This window comes from Bombina bombina, chromosome 1, assembly GCF_027579735.1.
Source record: "Bombina bombina isolate aBomBom1 chromosome 1, aBomBom1.pri, whole genome shotgun sequence".
In the NCBI taxonomy this organism is placed as follows: domain Eukaryota; kingdom Metazoa; phylum Chordata; class Amphibia; order Anura; family Bombinatoridae; genus Bombina; species Bombina bombina.
The window spans coordinates 907,935,908-907,955,662 of NC_069499.1; the positions used below are offsets into that span (position 1 = coordinate 907,935,908).

General features: G+C 36.6%; 1 protein-coding gene across 1 annotated transcript in view; it reads right to left on the reverse strand.

Moving 5' to 3' along the window:
• The window catches only part of CDH11 (cadherin 11), a 190,276-nt gene extending 188,284 nt beyond the window's left edge, over window positions 1-1,992 (reverse strand). The window contains exon 1 of the mRNA XM_053699571.1: window positions 1,623-1,992. The gene's annotated coding sequence lies outside the window, so the exon portion shown is untranslated. The remainder of the gene's footprint in view (window positions 1-1,622) is intronic.
• Between the last annotated feature and the right edge of the window lie 17,763 nt (window positions 1,993-19,755).

A 19,755-nucleotide genomic window follows, 5' to 3' on the forward strand; every position in this document is an offset into this window, starting at 1 on the left:
GCCTTAATTAAATACAAAATAGTGTTTTATTGACATAGCACATTTGGGATAAAGAAGATCTATGCAATCCCTATGGATACACATACATGCAATATATGAGACAACTATAGCTTAGCTCAGACTCTTGATACTGTCTGCATTTCTATCAGCGCCTGCTTGTTCAGTTTCACTGAACTGTTCCATGATTAAATAATTCAAAGAGAACGCTATTCTTTAGCTGTAGCTCCATGGCTCTGCAATTTCTATAGCAGTGTAATCCTTGGACAACTATAAGTGTAGCTTTTTTTTTTCATTAAAGAAAATCATTTAGATATTGCTTTTACATAGAAATGTGCAAGATTCTTCATATACCAAAAGTCTGATTTTAATATATTCTGACCCCAAATGAAATAGATACCAGAATGACTGATACTGTGTATCATGTACCTTAGCTGTTGCTTAAGGGAGATTTAACATATTACATGCAGTTCTTCTTTCACCCTTAATGATAGGTCGCTCTATTACAACAACTCTAAGTCTTTCTTACCAAAAAAAAAAAAAAACACTTTTTTTTTTTTTACCACTCAATCAGCAACTGTAAAGCATATACGTGCTCTCCCTATAAAATATTCAGCCCAGCACACTGGCAATGAATATATTTGTGAAGACAAAAACACCATTTTGCATAACGCCGGCTTATTTTTTTTTTTTCCTCCCAAATTTAACCCTTAGCTGGCCAGAGGAGACTACAGTAACTAAAGAGTTAGCAATGCTTAGAACCAGCTGAGCAATTTTCACTGTTCTTGCAACAAGAGAGCTAGGATAAACAAGACCCCTAAACATTTTACCCGAGATACTCAAAAAAAAGGAGAATGTGTCATTAAATGCAAATAGAATATATTTGTGTCTGATTAACCCGTTCGCATCTAAAGTGATTTTATTAATGAGAGCTTAGAGTACCTGTACATTTGCACAATATTTGCACACATATATTATCATCCAAACTAGATCTGTAATAACCATTAATGAAAACAAAAGTACTGCTATACCTTCTGATACTGAAGGGGTTAAATCAGAACCAGACCCCCCCCAAAAAAGTCTTTTTTTTTATTATCCAGATCATTCTCAATTTTTTTGTCTGGTCTTCTGTACAAACGAAGCTCTCCATCCAACGCCACTGTGAATGTAAAGGTCCAAATTAACCCCACTCTGTATGCCAGGATGCTGTGACCAAAAAGGAAACCAGCAAGTAAATCAGACATATAACACCAGCCATAAAACGTGATAAATAACCCCCAAAATAATCAGAAAAAAAGAAGCCACTGTATCCCTTCACACAGGGAAGTGTTAAAAGGTAGGCAGCAGTGCTCCAGTAAGATTCTCAGGGCTAAAGAAAAGAGATTAGGTGACCAGGCAGGAGGTCCTTGCCTAGCCAGGCTGCTAACTTCCTCCAGGAGTGAATTACAAGCTTAAGCTTCTCTTCCTCAGATTCACAGGTTCCCTTTTGTGGCTTCCAGAAGAGATACTCAACTCGCAACAAGACAGAGCCACAAAAGCATATCATGAGATGCAAATATACAAGTAGAAGAGGGAGACAAGAGAGTGATCCCTTCAAGGTGGAAGGGTAGGCTTGGTATCCTTACCTTGGTGGATTCTACAGCTGTGGTACCACACACAACCAGAGATGAAGGCGAGCAAATAAAAAAAGGTCCCAAGTCACATGGAATTGTTATGGAGCATCTTATAGCTCTGTACTCCAGCCCAGCAAGGAGATCCGAGTGAAGCTGGGAGCTTCTGGCAAGGAATGCAAGAGAGAGAGAGAGAGAGAGAGAGAGAAAGGGGAAGGGAGGGAGGGGGGCTGGCAAAGGCTGAGAGCAAGCTGCTGACGGAGGAAAGGAGAAGGGGCAGTGAGAAGCGAATCACATGAATAATAGCAGGAGGCTGGGGTCTCTCATCCTCTCTCCTGCCTTGAGAGGAGCAGGAGTGTTGTCCATCAGAGGTGACCCCCCTTTGGGAAGAGGTGGGCTGTTGATGACAGAACTAAGAAACGATATCTAGCATCTACCAGTTTGTTAAAAAAAAAAAAAAAAAAAAAGAAAAGTGGTGGAGAAGCAGATTAGTAACAGCTGGGGAAATAGTGGGAGATCACAGCACCCAAATGCATAACACCAGGAGGTGGGGGGGGGATGTTAGTGCATTTTGGGGAGTTAGTACTAGCGAAAGCTGTGAGTGGGATGGCTGTGAGCTTTTCATGACTTCAAGGGGAGATTGAGATTAGCATAAATTATGCATTCATTCTGAGGGGCTGATGAAGGGGAGAATGCTTAGTGCTGTTGTTGCCAAATAAGCAGAGTGTTTTGAGTTCAAGAGCTTTGGTAGGGAGGGCTAAAGCAGGTCAATCACACTAAGAATGTGGCTTTAACCCTGGTAGGATGCTGCAGAGCTTTAGGATCCTGATATCTAGCAATATTTAGGCTGCCTGTTAGGAATAGTAAATATCTATTATATATAATACACTGCAGGGCATAGACAGTGCTAAATATGAGATAGACTGATAAAGAAAACTGTATAGAATGTTACAGCCAGATTTTTTTTTTATTAAATACTATACAGCAGGAAGTGGAACTGAATTAGGATAGCTTGGATCCTGTAGAGATTGCAACATAGTTTTCTTGCACCAAAGAGGATTTTTTTTTTGTAACTGTAAAGTTTGGGATTGTTTTTTGATACAATGTGCACTGAAACAGAGCAATTGTTTTATAGACTGCACACGTGCATCTCATTTGGTTGTTAGGTTTTTTTTCTTTTTAAAGTGAGTTCTGCACATAGAAACCCACAAGAAAACGTTTTTGACACTATGGGATTCTTGTTTTAGTCTCCTGAAGCAGAATAATCATTCCATGATTAATCTTTGGTAAAAGTCCTCTTATGAATAGAGGATATTTAGCAGTGTCCCAGCTGCTGTACTGATGAAATGCACAGGGCACTGAAAGCAATGGGATGCGTCCCTTGATAAATTCGCTCCTTTTGTTTGCAACTTTTTAATAAGACTTCTGGTTCTACATAACAAATAAAATATAGATTTTCTTATGCAAATAAGTAATTGAATTCTGATTTGCTTTGGTTGGATTTTAGATAATTAATTATATAGTGTGGTGGGAAAGATCTCAGGGTTACACATTCCATAGGTAGGGAACAGAAAGAAAAAATAGAGAACGAAAGACAGATATAGATACATGGGGGTAATATCATTATATTTTACCTATTGAACCAAACAATATATATCAAGCATATGATAGCACATTATCTAATATTATAAGGTATACTGAAGTTTTTTTTAAGCTAACAGGAATTCTGTACTTAGGTGGTTGTTAGGTATTAAAAGGATTAAAGCTCAGCTGTAGCTCTATTGGTGGAGAGTGACACTTCCCACAAGCTTAAAAAACATTTTTGTGTATAGGAAGATAAAACACACACACACACACACACACACACACACACACACACACACACACCCACCCTCCCTCTGTAATATATGCATAATATCCTATGCATGTCATCATGCATGCTATAATTGTAATGTGTTTGCAGCAAGTCACATCCTCCTTAAAAGGACAGTAAACACATTTAGATTTGTATATAACATGTTTATTTATGCACAATGAAAGTACTTTGCAGTATATTTTCATTAATAACATTTTAATTTTCTTCATGTAATTTCTAATAATCAATACTTGAAATGCATCATGCTGCATCATGCTGACGTATTGAGGCTAACTCTGCTACATATATGTCCCAAGTTTGCTTTATCAGATAACAACAGCAAATAAATATATTCTATACTAATATTATAACAGTGACTAGCCTGGTAGTCTGCTCATTCGAATAAGAGTTGAATGGTAGGTGGAGTTTGAGCTACTGAAAACTAATTGCAGTAAAAATTATGTTAATTTGTTTTAAAAACAATAAAGGGACAGTCTACTTGTTTAAAAAGATAGATAATCCATGTATTACCCATTCTCCAGTTTTTTTTATAACCAACACTGTTATATTAATACACTTTTTACCTCTGTCATTACCTTGTGTCTAAGCTTCAGCAGACTGCCCCCTTATTTCAGTCCTTTTGACAAACTTGCATTTTAGCCAATCAGTGTTTACTCATAAATCACTTTATGTGAGTGAGCAAAATGTCATACACACAAACTAGCACTATTTACCTGTGAAAACTGTCAAAATGCATTGAGATAAGAGGTGGCCCTCAAGGGCTTAGAAATTAGCATATGAGCCTATATAGGTTTAGCATTCAACAATGAATACAAAAAGAACAAAGCAAATGTGATGATAAAAGTAAAATGGAAAGTTGTTTAAAATTACATGCCCTATCTGAATCATAAAAGTTTAATTTTGACTAGACTGTCCCTTTAAGACTTGGCTGATATGTTATTCTATAGCAAAACAAGATAAATTGTCTTGCAATTACAAGGAGTTTACTATCCCTTTAACAGTTTAACAATGATAAGGAAAGCATTTTTACAAGGGCAAGGACATAGCACAATGCCTCTAATGGTATTTAAAAAGCACTGTTGCACACTTCAAATATTTTTTTTTTCTTCTGTGCCTTTAATGAGATAGCTATAGAGAAAAGTATCTAGCTCATCCCTGGTTTCAGATGTTAGCTGTAGTATGGGTCACACAAGTGGGAGGCTTAGAAGGGATAGTAAATGATTTACACGAAAAGTCACTGAGTCAGTTAGGACTGTCACCATTTGTTAATCAACATCGAGGACAGTTTTGAGGTGGGCTTGTTGTGACTATATATGGGCACAGTGTATGGGAAAGTCTTCATGCCACTGCTGAATTGAGCAGAGCACAGTGCACACTACTTTATAGAGAATAGCATTGTTCATGCCGTCTAAACTGGTTTACAGCTTGCAGTAACACACATATTAGTAATTTTAACCCCATTGCTGCCCTTAGCACTCATGAAGCAGTGATTTTTACCTTCTTTGGCTGCCAGTAGCAATTATATAGCAGTGAGTTTAACACCTTAGCTGCTTTTATCGCAAATAAAGCAATCATAATTTAACCATCTGTGCCCATAACACAGAGAGTAAAGATTAAACCCCTCTCAGCAATCACTTCTTGTTTTTTTCTTTTATTCACAAAAACTTACTTTTAACAATAAATCTATATGTTTGCCAAATTTCATATAGATTGGTTCAACAGGTTTTGCTGTTTATTGTCCTTATTAAGAGATAATGAAAATTACCGTTTTAACACCTAAAAAATGCTCAATTTATATTACATTTTCCATACTAAAAGTAGTCATGAAAATGCCAAATTTCAAAGAAATTCGGTCAAGCAAACAAAAAATTGCATGCACTTGAAAAGCAGGATTTAAAATTGAACAGTCTGGTAAACTTAAAGTATAGCTGAACTACTATGCAGCTGCAGTATGTATATGTATGTACAAATATGTGTGTATGTGTGCATGTAAGTATAACAAAGTCCATACAAAACCAAGTAACAGCATCCTTAAATATATTAAACATGTTTTAAAAAAACATATAAATATACCCCCCCCACACACACATATATATATATATATATATATATATATATATATATACAAAACACGGAAGGGAACTGCACTCTCATACCGGACCGGGTACACATCCCATGACCCTGCAACATGCTCAGCCCTGGGTGCCACTGGCACTCACAGGAAGCTGTGCTGTCCCCAGAGCCACAAGCAGTTAACCCCAGACAGGTCTGGGTGCAAGAACCATAGGGAAAATTACAAAACAAATTAATACAACACACAGAGAAAACCCAGCACTCACTTACAAGCTCTCAGCTAAGATTTAAAAGCAAAAATGGAAAGGTTAGTCACCGCATCTGGCCAAACGGGACAAGCTCAGGCACCACGTCTGGGGTTAACTGCTTGTGGCTCTGGGGACAGCACAGCTTCCTGTGAGTGCCAGTGGCACCCAGGGCTGAGCATGTTGCAGGGTCATGGGATGTGTACCCGGTCCGGTATGAGAGTGCAGTTCCCTTCCGTGTTTTGTATATTTCTAGGGTGGTTACATATTCCTGTGCACCCTTCCCTTGTTTTCAGTTTGTTTGGATTTGAAAGCTTGCATTGTGTGGCTGTTTTAGGGTCTCAGGTATTGGAGAGGACCTTGACGTGGTGCCTGAGCTTGTCCCGTTTGGCCAGATGCGGTGACTAACCTTTCCATTTTTGCTTTTAAATCTTAGCTGAGAGCTTGTAAGTGAGTGCTGGGTTTTCTCTGTGTGTTGTATTAATTTGTTTTGTAATTTTCCCTATGGTTCTTGCACCCAGACCTGTCTGGGGTTAATTGCTTGTGGCTCTGGGGACAGCACAGCTTCCTGTGAGTGCCAGTGGCACCCAGGGCTGAGCATGTTGCAGGGTCATGGGATGTGTACCCGGTCCGGTATGAGAGTGCAGTTCCCTTCCGTGTTTTGTATATTTCTAGGGTGGTTACATATTCCTGTGCACCCTTCCCTTGTTTTCAGTTTGTTTGGATTTGAAAGCTTGCATTGTGTGGCTGTTTTAGGGTCTCAGGTATTGGAGAGGACCTTGACGTGGTGCCTGAGCTTGTCCCGTTTGGCCAGATGCGGTGACTAACCTTTCCATTTTTGCTTTTAAATCTTAGCTGAGAGCTTGTAAGTGAGTGCTGGGTTTTCTCTGTGTGTTGTGTATATATATATATATATATATATATATATATATATATATATTATATTATTATTATTATTATTATTATTATCGGTTATTTGTAGAGCGCCAACAGATTCCGCAGCGCTATAAACAAAGGCGGAGTACAAAGAAACATTTATAGGGCTCAAATGGGAAGAGGGCCCTGCCAAGAGTCGCACTGTTGTAGTCAGCTCTTAAGAAGGTGATCTACAAACAGCTGGACTCTTAGGCTTACATGCTAAGGGGGTTCAGAGGAGAGCAATGAAGGAGAGGAACTGGTATAAAGAAAGGTTAGTGTAGGCTGTATGCATCCATGAAGAGCAGAGTCTTTAGGGAGCGCTTGAAGCTTTCTAATCTAGGGGAGAGTCTTGTGGAGTGAGGCAGAGAGTTCCACAAGATGGGAGCCAGTCTGGAGAAGTCCTGTAAACGGGAGTGTGATGAGGTGACAAGAGAGGAGGAGAGTAGGAGGTCGTGTGCATAGGGAAGGGGACGGTAGGGAGAGTATCTGGAGACAAGGTCTGAGATATAGGGGGGAGCAGTGCAGTTGAGGGCTTTGTATGTCAGAGTGAGAATTTTGTGTTTGATCCTAGAGGCAAGAGGAAGCCAGTGAAGGGATTGGCAGAGAGGTGCAGCAGATGAAGAGCGACAAGTAAGGAAGATGAGCCTGGCAGAGGCATTCATTATGGATTGTAAAGGAGCTTGGCTGCAGCTGGGGAGACCAGAGAGGACAGAGTTGCAGTAATCGAGACGGGAAAGGATGAGAGAGTGGATTAAAATCTTAGTTGTGTCTTGTGTAAGGAAGTGTCTAATTTAAGAGATGATTTTAAGATGGAAGCGGCAGGCTGTAGCCAAGGACTGAATGTGAGGAGTATATCTATCTATCTATCTATCTATCTATCTATCTATATATTATCTATGTATCTATCTATCTCTATATTTATATATATATATATATATATATATATATATAAAATGATAGATAGATAGATGATAGATAGATGATAGATAGATAGATAGATAGATAGATAGATAGAAAAATATACACAGGTAGAAAACCCTTTATTCAAACTGTTTGGGACCGGGAAAGGTTTAGATTTCAGAATAGTTTGGATTTTGCAACTTGAAAATAGGACAATTTGGAGAGGGGATGGAACCAAGTGAAAACAACAATATCTTATGTCATTAACGCAATATTTACATGTCATAATACAGCTTATACATGTAATCTAAAGGTAGTTTTATATCATTTTTAATAATTGTGTATACATAGTACCTCCTGAGAGACAGTACAGTACTGTAGTCAGAAAGGTAATATTTGTTGTTTAAAATCAATATAGACAATTATTTGCATTTTAGAACACAAAAAAACAATCCAGAAAGCCAGACAGAGAAGATTGTGAATTACTGGCAGAGAAAATAGTAATTTTTGATCATTGCATTTTTTTTTTTTTTTTTTAAATATTAATTAAAAAGTTTGGACATCAGGAAATTCTGGATTCGAGGATTTGTACTTGTATATATGCTCATCAGAGATATTTGTTCAGATGAACATATTAATCAGTGTGGTCACACACTGCGGCATATCCCTAGAGATTAAATATATGATTTATTTAGATATATCATATGTGCACGCTTTGCGTCATGATCCAGGAATTGCTTATGAATACATTGCTCTATATTTTTACATTAATCTAAACATGAGGTTAATCATTTATAATTCAATCTGCAAATACAATGGTTTTCCCTGGAGATTTTTTGAACTTTTAATTTTGCAGAGCAGTAGGTTTCTGTGTATACTGTATTTCAAGGGGTAAGAAAAGTCAGCAGCATTTATTCTCTGTTTATAGTCTAGCAAACACCATTTTTTTATTTATAAATTCTATTTACTCTGGAAACATATATTCATGACACTGTTTACATCATAACAAATTTCATCTCAACAGCAATATTTAAACAGAATTTTCATGATGAAACTCTTAAAAAATTTACTGCACATTTAAAATGAATCATGTTTATCAAACCAATGTGATCATCTTTAGACATATATTAGCAATGCTTATCCATTCTAAAATGCATCTTGCAGTTTTTCTACATAATCAGTATTTTGGACTTGAAATGAAGAATGCAGAGCTGGTGTTTACATGGATGTTGTTTTCATATGTGCTGTTGATCCAATAGTACAGACAAAGAAAGGGTTAAAGCCTCCACAGCTTAGTCTCCATAGTAGAAGTTGATATCTAAAGAAGAAAAATGATTTTTGTCTGTGTAGATGACTCAGAGTTAAGGCTGTTTATAGTTTAAATCTAACCATAAGGGAATCCCAAAGACTATATTAATATTAACAGATGCTAGAGGGAGCTAAATAAAATAAGGCCAAAGAAAGGGATGCATACCAAGTGCCTATGCAGAATTATACTATGATATATTATATTTGACTTGCTTTATTTTAAAATTTTGGATCCATCTTGGGCCGTTATGCTAGCTATATTAAGAAAACAGTTTTACTTTTTCGCCATATTTCTTCTTTATAACCATGTCAAACATTTAAATGAAAAAAAAAAAAAAACAATTTAGTAAAAGAAGCATCTGATGAACAAATGAATTATGTATCCGTGTTTGATTGTTGACTTCTGTGTAAGTCTGTAGGAATCAATATTTAATTGTAAAATTTGAATTGTTTTATTATTTCTACAAAAACATTGAAATAACAAACAAATTTCAAGAGGAACATTTGTTACAATTTAAGTACATATACTACAAAACACATTTTTCCTAAACCACTTGTAATACATTTTTGGGGGATTTTGAAAGAATCTGGGAACTCCAAAACTCATTCCCATGAGCCAATAACATCTACTTGGGGCCTCAAAACATTATTCTCTCCTTAAAATCCCCAATCTATTAACCATAAAACAATAACCATATCTACTTCATGTCCGACTCCTCTTTATAAGTCCTATTTTGGACTGGTAACATCTCTAGTGTAATGTACTAGAACATTTGGGTTGCACAAATATATTTTGTGAAAAACATATGTTCCCTTGGACTGATTTCCTATCCTTGTACATAACTTCATTCATATTTACTGGAGTTTGTGATATTTTTAATGTATATTTTTTACTTTATGGTTAAACATTTAATATGGTTCATCCTTTTTAAAGTAAAATAGAGGGATGTCTAAAAGAACGGGGTCCAGAAAGTTAAAGGTGACAGATAACATTGATAGAGCCTGTCATGTGGCACTTGAAAGAAAAGTTGTCACATGTACAACATATGAGCAAGCTTCCTAAAACACCTTCCAGTCTTTCATCACATAACAGCTGTACTCTCAGGATCTATGGCTTCATGCTATGCTATCTTCTTTACAAACCAGCTTGATGGATGACCAAAAGCTCTCCATACCTAACAGTGAAAGGACGGTTTTAGTGTGCCCATATGATGACAGCAACTTCATAGGCCACACACAGCAGAGAATGTACTTCTATTATCAATTTTCCTTCATGCTCTTTGTATCCTTTATTGATGAAACAACAATACAGAACTGGGAGCATGCTGAACACATTGGTAAGCCAATGACAAGAGGTATATATGTGCAGCCACCAATCAGCAGCTAGTGTCTATCTCCTGAGCCTACCTAGGTATGCTTTTAAAAGAAGGATACCAACTGAACTAAGCAAATTCAATAACAGAAGTAAATTGGAAAGTTGTTTTAAATTGTATGCTCTGTCCGAAAAATCATGAAAGAACAATTTTGGGCTTCATCTCCCCTTAAAATTATACTAAAGATAATGCCTCATAGCAAAATTAGATTATAATCTAATTTTTTGTTAAAATTATGTGGGAAAGTATTTACTATTAATAAATATAACTTTGCATACTTCTCAAATTGACATGATTTAGACAAATATAAACATGCAAAGGCATAATGAGAAATGTAGAATTGCACTATTTTTAACAAAATACATCCGTTTTCTGCTCAAAGGAGCCAAGGGCTAGGCAAAAACCATTGGAGGGCTGGAGGTGGCCCTCTGTTGTATGGCTCCTTTAAATAAAGCAAATGTTGTGGGGTAGTTAGGCTGCTAAAAGCAATTGTAGCTAACATGGTATTAATGTATTCTGTCAGCTTTTACACTCAATTGTTATGTTATTTTTTTCTGAGATATTGTTTACCTCCTATATAGTCATACTAGGTAGACAGATACTAACAAAGTATGATGTCTCTTTGAAATAATATTTAAAAAATGAACTATTATGATGGGTTTGGAGTTAGATACATAGATTTTTTTTCTGTTGTGTGTTTTTTTTATCAGCCATGCATTGTTCTTTCGTGTTATGAATCATATAGCAGAATGTACGTACATGAGTTTGGATAAAACAAATTAGGTACATTTATCTGAAAATCAGTATTGCTGTGAGACACATTACCCTATCAGAACAAGTCAAAGATCTCCGACTATAAACGTTCTACACCTAAGCCCTCAAATAGTTCCTCTACCCACTATTAGCATTTATTTGATAAAAGGATCAACGTGAATAAACTGTTATTATTCACTGAACAATAAAGTAAAACAAAATAGGACTCTGATAATTAAATATATGATGGGCAATTGTCTTAATAATATTCACCTAGTTTGCGAGTTTTGCATTGCGGCTTTTAACGCTGAAAAAATTTCAGCGTAAAAGCAGTAACGCACTATTGGGAGTCGTGTCGGTATAGCTATACCACAAGCATTTTAGCCTGTAACGCAACGTCAATCCCGCACTCAAAAAGATGAAGTTTTTGCGTGGTATTTCCATAGCGCCTGTATTAAAGGTTGTGAGAAGAGGCTAAAATGCTTGCGTTACACCCTATACCGACACAATCCATACCGCCATCTGACAGCAGTAGTTATGGATTTTGTGTAACAAAAATGTACAAAACTCATAGCTAAACTGTTACAAAGTACACTAACAACCATAAACTACCTATTAACCCCTAAACCGCTGCCCTCCCGCTTCGCAAACACTATATTAAAGCTATTAACCGTTAATCTGCTGCCCACCCACCCACATTGCAACTTTTCAATAAAGTAATTAACCCCTAATCTGCCGCCCATCCACATCGCCAACACTATTTAAATATATTAACCCCAATTCCTCCACACCCTGACATCGCCACCACTATAATACAGTTATTAACCCCTATTCCGCCGGTCCCCAACATCGCTGCCACTAAATAAAGTTATTAACCCCTAAGCCTCCAGCCTCCCATATCTCCACCTTTAAATAAACCTATTGACCTCTAAGCCGCCAGCCCCCCACATCGCAAAACACTAAATTAAACTATTAACCCCTAAACCTAACACCCCCTTAACTTTAAATTAAAATTACAATATAACTCTATTTTATAACTATTCTAATAAAATAAAAATTACTACCAATTAAAATATCTAAATTACAAATTTTTAAAAAAACTAACACTATGATATAAATAAAAAAAATCTAAATTATAACTAAAAAAAACAAATCCTACGAAAAATTTGAAAATTTTAGTTTACCAAAAATAATTAACACTAAAATCACGAAAAATAAAAAACACTAAGATTACAAAAATAAACAAAATTATCAAAAACAAAAACAATTACACCTAATCTAATAGCCCTATAAAATGAAAAGCCCTCCCCACACACAAAATAACCCCCCAGCCTACAATAAACTACCAAAATAAAAAAAACTAACTCTAATGCCCTTAAAGGGATATCCCGGTGGCTTCTTCTATATACATCCTGGTGGCACGGAGCGGAGCCATCCTGGAAGCCGAAGACATCCTGCGCAAAACGTAGCTTTTTCAAAATGGCGTACCTTGCAGTCATATTGGCTGATTTGATTCTTCAAATTCAAAGCAGCCTTTTAGGATGAGACCTACTGAAATCCTATTGGCTGGATGAAGACCTCGCCACCTGGATGGTGATGGATGTCCGGTCTTCAGGAACCGTGAGTAGATCTGGGGTTAGTTTTTTTTTGGGTGGGTTTTGTTTTTAGATTAGGGCTTTGAAAAAGAGCTGAATGCCCTTTTAAGGGCAATGCAAAATAGCTAAATTCCCTTTTAAGGGCAATGCCCATACAAATGCCCCTTTAGAGGCAATGGGTAGCTTATTTTTTTATTTTGGGGGGTTGGTTGAGTGGTAGGTTTTACTGTTGGGGTGACTTTGTATTTTTTTACAGGTAAAAGAGCTGATTTCTTTAGGGCAATGCAACTGCAAAAGGCCCTTTTAAGGGCTATTGGTAGTTTATTGTAGGCTAGGGGTTGTTTTTATTTTGTTGGCTTTTTATTTTTATAGGGCTATTACATTAGGTGTAATTGTTTTTAATTTTGATCATTTTGTTTATTTTTTGTAATTTTAGTGTTTTTTATATTTTGTGTTTTTAGTGTTAATTATTTTTGGTAAACTTAGATTTTTAATTTTTTTTCGTAGGATTTCTTTTTTTTTTTAGTTGTAATTTAGATTTTTTATTTTTTTTTCGTAGTGTTTTTTCGTATTTTTTATTTTATTAGAATACTTATGTTAGGTTAATTTATAGTTTAATGTTAGGTTTATATTTATTTCACATGTAAGTTTTTATTTATATAAATAGAGTTATATTGTAATTTTAATTTAAAGTTATGGGGGTGTTAGGTTTAGGGGTTAATAGTTTTATTTAGTGTTTTGCAATGTGGAGGGCCGGCGTTTTATGGGTTAATAGGTTTATTTAGTGGTGGAGATGTTAGGGAGCGGCGGAATAGGGGTTAATAACTTTTGTTAGTGGCGGCGATGTCGGGAGCAACAGATTAGGGGTTAATAACTTTATTTAGGTTTCAGTGATGTCAGGGGCGGCAGATTAAGGGTGTGAGAAAGCGTGCACAAGCATGTCAAAGCAGCCTTTGGTTTTTGTGCGGTATAGAGCTTAACGCCACTATATCGCACGCACAAGGAGGCTTTTTAGGATGCAGTGAAGGTAAGCGCGGTATAGCGGCGTTCGGAACCGGAACCGGTAATGGAAGGTAAAATGCTCCAATGGGAATGTCTGGCAGAGTGCCGTAGCCGGCGATCAACTCAGAATCGCTGTATAGACAAGAACAGGAGGGCAAATGGCAGGTACTCCAATAACCAGATAGGCGCAACTATATTCGGTAAAAAATGCAAAACTTTAATGAAAAAATATATTTAAAAAATTGTAAATAAAATACACAATCAAGCTGGACACAAAGACAGGGGGTGAAAAAGACAGGCCTGACGCGTTTCGCGCCCCCTAGTGGCGCTTATTCATACCTACATATTGACTTTTACAGATATTACATGTCAAAAGGTAGATGACAAATCTGGTTTTACAGTTAGCATAGAAATCTATGACATATTGTTTATTGTCTACACTTGAAGAAAAATGTGTACCCCTAATAAGGTTAGGGCAAGTTAAACAATCCCTGCTACCACATTTATATAACCCCTTTTTTGATAGCCAGTCTCCTGAGGGGACACTCGCAGTATCAGTAACCAAGCTTGGAGCAAGTACTTTTCCCAAAGTCCTTGGTTTTTTAGGGACGTACTTAAAATTATTTACAAATGGTTTGAGAATGTCATCTCCCAATAGGATATGAGAATGCTTCTTTAAAATCTTTACTACTGCATCATAATTTGTTGAATACTCTGTGGTGAAGACTATAGTGTCACTAGTGACTTGGTTCTTCTTATGAGCAGTAATGGGTTGTTTATTATAAGCCTTAACTGCTAATCTGCATTGTTCAAGCCTACTTGGGTTATAGTCTCTCTTGATAAGTCTATCTTTTAGCTCTAAAGACTGCCTTTCATAGATAGAATCATCTTGGGTATTCCTGCGTAGCCTAATAAACTGCCCTCTTGGAATAGCTTTTTTGACATGTTCTGGATGTTGGGATGCCGCATGCAAAATTGTATTGCCTGCCACTGGTTTTCTATAGGTTTGAGTTACAATTTGATTGTCAATAATTAATAAAGTAAGATCTAAATAGTTAATCTGTTTACCATTTAGTTCGCCTGTAAATCTTAAACCCATAAGGTTATCACTCAAATATGACAACAAATCATCCAAATTGACAACCTTTTTATCATTACTGACAATTAGCAACAAATCGTCTATGTAACGAACAAAGAGCACAACTTCATCCATCCAAGGGTTATTAGTTGAAAACATATAAGTGAGTTCCCACCATGCCACATAAATATTTGCAAAAGCTGGGGCAAATTTTGCCCCCATGGCGGTCCCCCTGATTTGTAAGTAGTACTCTTTGTTGAACATAAAATAATTGTGTGAAAGCAAAAATTGTAAGGTTTCACAAATATAATCAATTTCTTGATCACTCAGATCTGTGTCCCTTTTTAGAAAATAGTTGACAGCTCTTATGCCTAAATGTTGAGGTATACTAGTGTATAGTGAAACTATGTCAGCTGTAATCCAACTATAGTTGTCCTTCCATTGGATTGTGTTCAGTGTGGTAAGCAGATGTGATGTGTCCCTCAAATAGCTGAGTTGTCTTTGTGCTATAGGTTGTAATATTGTGTCAATCCATTCCCCTAAAGGCTCTAAAAGAGAACCTATGCCCGCAACTATGGGCCTTCCCGGGGGGTATCCTTGTTTTTATGAATTTTGGGGACATGATGAAATAGTGGAGTGACTGGATAATCTGGTATTAGTGTTACCACATCTTCATTTTTAAAGATCCCCAAAATAACTCCATCTGCTACAAGTTTACCCATTTCTTTTCTGAAAGTATGAACAGGGTTGCCAGGCAACAACCTATATACACTGCTGTCTGAAAGTTGTCTCTGTGCTTCCTCAAAATAGTAGGACTTATCCATGACTACGATGCTGCCACCCTTATCTGAATTTCTGATGACTATATCATCATTATTTTTAAGAGTTTTAATAGCTAAACGTTCATGATATTTCAGATTATGGGTGACAGCATCGCTGCCAGTGTCCATATCAGCTTCCAACTTAAGTATATCTTCTTGTACCAACCTATGGTAAGCATTGACAATAGGACCTCTATAGTTAATAGGATAGAAACTAGACCCATGCTTGTTAGGTCTATCCAGTATCTCCTTATGGTCCTCCTGGTCAATGCCACCCATATTGTACAATTCATTCAAGGTCGCTACAGAGCAAGCATCAGCAAATAGTAAATGTGGGGAAACTTTATCTACATCAGATGTCACAATCTTAGTTTGTGGCTCTTCAGTACCCTTATCAGTTAAAGCAAAAAATCTTTTTAAGGACAATTTACGGATGAATTTGTTTACATCCAAGAGAGTGTTAAAGCAAGAAAGCCTATTTGTTGGAGCAAAACCCAGTCCTTTTGATAACACTGAAATTTCACTGTCCTTTAACTCATATTGAGAGATATTAATAACATTTAGCCCTTCTTCTGAAGACTTATGTGACGATATTGAGGATATTACTTCTGCCCCTTCTTCATCTTGTGCTTTCTTTTGTCTTCCTTTACGCCACCTCCTTCTGTATTTTTTCCTTTTTCTGCATTATTCTTTATTTTCAAACGTGTCACCGGTTGTCCTTCCGTTTCTTCCCCCGTCTGCACCTGTAAAAAAGCACATGAGGAAGGAGGAGTAGGAGAGGAAGGAGGAGAGGAGGCAGGAGAAGACGATGAAGAAGCAGTAGAAGTGCAGAAAGAAGAAATAGAGGATATAGCTGAAGTGTTAGCTTCTGAATCCGTGGACTCTCCCTCTGAAGCACTGAATGCCACCTTCCTAGCATTCTTGTTTTTATTCTTGAGTATGGATTTTGGAGCTAGCTTGACTTGATCTTTGTCTTTATCTTTATGCATGTTTTTGAACTGTTGTCTGTTTTTCCAGGACTTATTTCTTTTGTCACGTTGTTGTTGGCGCACTTCTGCCCAATTGTATACTTTATCCAGGTCATAATACTCCTTATCACGCACAAATTTTGTTCCTTTTCTTGAAGCTTGCTCTTGATCACATTTTTTCAAAGTCTCATCCATTTTCTTTTTATGCTCAAAAAACTTAGAACTAGCTTCCAACGGTTTAAGATCCTCCTTAATGCTCTCAACCTTGATTTTTAGCTTCATTCTTTTTTTCTCTTTCACTCTGATAAGAATCCTGATGAGTTTAAGGGAACACTCTGTGAGTGCCGAGTTCCAGTCCTCCATATCAGGGGGGTCTTCAAATTCAAAAGATGGATATTTCTTTATTCTAAGTCCCCTTGGAATATGGTCTGCTTCTAAGTATCTATTAAAAGCTACAATGTCCCACATCAGGCGCAAATCAGAGATCAAGGTATTCTGTAAGACTTTAAAGTTTGTTCTTATGCTTGACTCCTCAATATCACTTTCAGCCTTAGAAAATATTTTGTTGAAAAAATCCTCCCTATTGTACATATCAAACATATCAATAGTTTCCACTTCATTGGTGTTAGTGTCTGAATCCTGTATTACATTATTGGAATCGTATCCCGCACCCTCCCTGTCTGTGTCTGCCATATTATTTGAAAAATATGTGTATATTTAAGTTGCGCTATTGGTTTAATATGCCAGATAAACTTCAAAGTATAATACCGGTATATGAACTTTGAAACCAAACTTAAAGTACTGATTTTAGTATAAGAGACAATTGACATTAATGTCAGTAAGCAAAAAGTCCCAGCGAAAGTCCCAGTAATAGTGAACACTTGATACTCCAAATAAGCATCACATAAAAGTCCCAAAAAACAATTGGTATTTCTTGTGTTAACTTACTGTGTTGTTGCTGAGAACACTTGTCCACACTGAAGTGTTGGTCTGTTTCGGGGGTCCGACGGCTTGCCAGGCGCTGTGGTGTGAGTCAGAGAGCTACTAGCGTGCAGTGAAGGTAAGCGCGGTATAGCGGCGTCCGGAACCGGAACCGGTAATGGAAGGTAAAATGCTCCAATGGGAATGTCTGGCAGAGTGCCGTAGCCGGCGATCAACTCAGTAGTAAAGATTTTAAAGAAGCATTCTCATATCCTATTGGGAGATGACATTCTCAAACCATTTGTAAATAATTTTAAGTACGTCCCTAAAAAACCAAGGACTTTGGGAAAAGTACTTGCTCCAAGCTTGGTTACTGATACTGCGAGTGTCCCCTCAGGAGACTGGCTATCAAAAAAGGGGTTATATAAATGTGGTAGCAGGGATTGTTTAACTTGCCCTAACCTTATTAGGGGTACACATTTTTCTTCAAGTGTAGACAATAAACAATATGTCATAGATTTCTATGCTAACTGTAAAACCAGATTTGTCATCTACCTTTTGACATGTAATATCTGTAAAAGTCAATATGTAGGTAAAACCTCACGTGAAGTCAGAACCAGGTTTGGGGAACATGTCAGAGACGTTAAAAACTATTCTAAGGACTCAGCAGTCGCTAGTCACTTTAATGGTTTGCATTTTACCCATAAGGCTGATATTTCAGTCCAAATCATTGATATCGCCAAAGTTCCAATTAGAGGAGGTAATAGGCAAAAAATCTTAGATAAGAAAGAAATATTTTGGATATTAAAGCTTAATACATGCCAACCTCAAGGAATGAATAAAGCATGCGATATTAACTACCTCACGGATAACTGAAATGGCACTATGTACTTTTGAGACTATTAATTAAATTTTTCTTTCTATATTAATATAGTGATATCCCTATAGTGTACAATACTAGTTGGTCTATATATGTGAGAAGACTAGGACATACTTTTGATCCTAGTATCCTAATTTTTGTAATGGTATATATTAACTTATCATTATCATGTCTAGGTATCACATTATTCCACAGATACATGTCAGAATCTGTATCTGTATTTATATTTTTTTTAAGTAATCCCAATGTAAACTTGTTGTTGTTTTTATCATGTTCTTGTTTTTAATTATGATTTGCACATAAAGGGTTAATGGTTTTCCTTGCCCTTTAAAAAGGCACCACACACTAGGTGCTGCAGCCTATGAATAAGCGCCACTAGGGGGCGCGAAACGCGTCAGGCCTGTCTTTTTCACCCCCTGTCTTTGTGTCCAGATTGTGTATTTTATATACAATTTTTTAAATATATTTTTTCATTAAAGTTTTGCATTTTTTACCGAATATAGTTGCGCCTATCTGGTTATTGGAGTACCTGCCATTTGCCCTCCTGTTCGAGGCTTTTTAGGAACTCGTAATGGCAGTGCTATGAAGGGTGAAATAACACAACTTTTGTTGCGTTAGTTTTGCACCCTGTTTAGCACAAAACTCGTAATCTAGGTGCTTATTTGTAAACATAGATAATCCCTTTATTACCCATCCCCCATTTTTGCATAACCAAAACATAATATACTTTTTACCTCTGTGGTTATACCTTGTATCTAAGTCTCTGCGTACATTCCCCTTATGGCAGTTCATTTGACAGACTTGCATTTTAGCCAATCGGTGCTGACTCATAAATAACTCCATGGTAGTGAGAACAATGTTATCTACATGGCATGCCTGAACTAGCACTATCTAACTATGAAAACGGAGCCTACCTAGGTTTAACTTTCAATAAAGAATGCCAGGAGAACAAAGCAAATTTGATGATAAAAGTAAATTAGAAAGTGGTTTAAAATTGCATTTCCTATCTGAATCATGAAAGTTTAGTTTTAGCTAGACTGCCCCTTTAAAGATATATGTGCCTGTTTGTCTAGTAACTAATATTTAGGAATGGCTGCATAACCTGTCAGTATAGAGTATAGACCACATTTTCAGTGCAAAGTAGTTTCAAATTAAATGGTTAAATTCATTTTAAATAGATGTTAAATCTGGTTTAATTTATCTGAATACACATAGCATCCAAAAAGGAATAATCTGATGCATTAAAGTTATAATGAAACATTATAAAATGAATGTATTTGATCCTTTCTCAATATTAGCTATGAAGGAACCCAAGTGTAAATGAGACTCATCAACCAAAATTCAGATTATTATAACCTTGGTGACTAAATAATCTTGATTTTATTAAAGACAGGAGGCGAATATTTTGCATTATTCTTTACTGACACCAAAAACAAC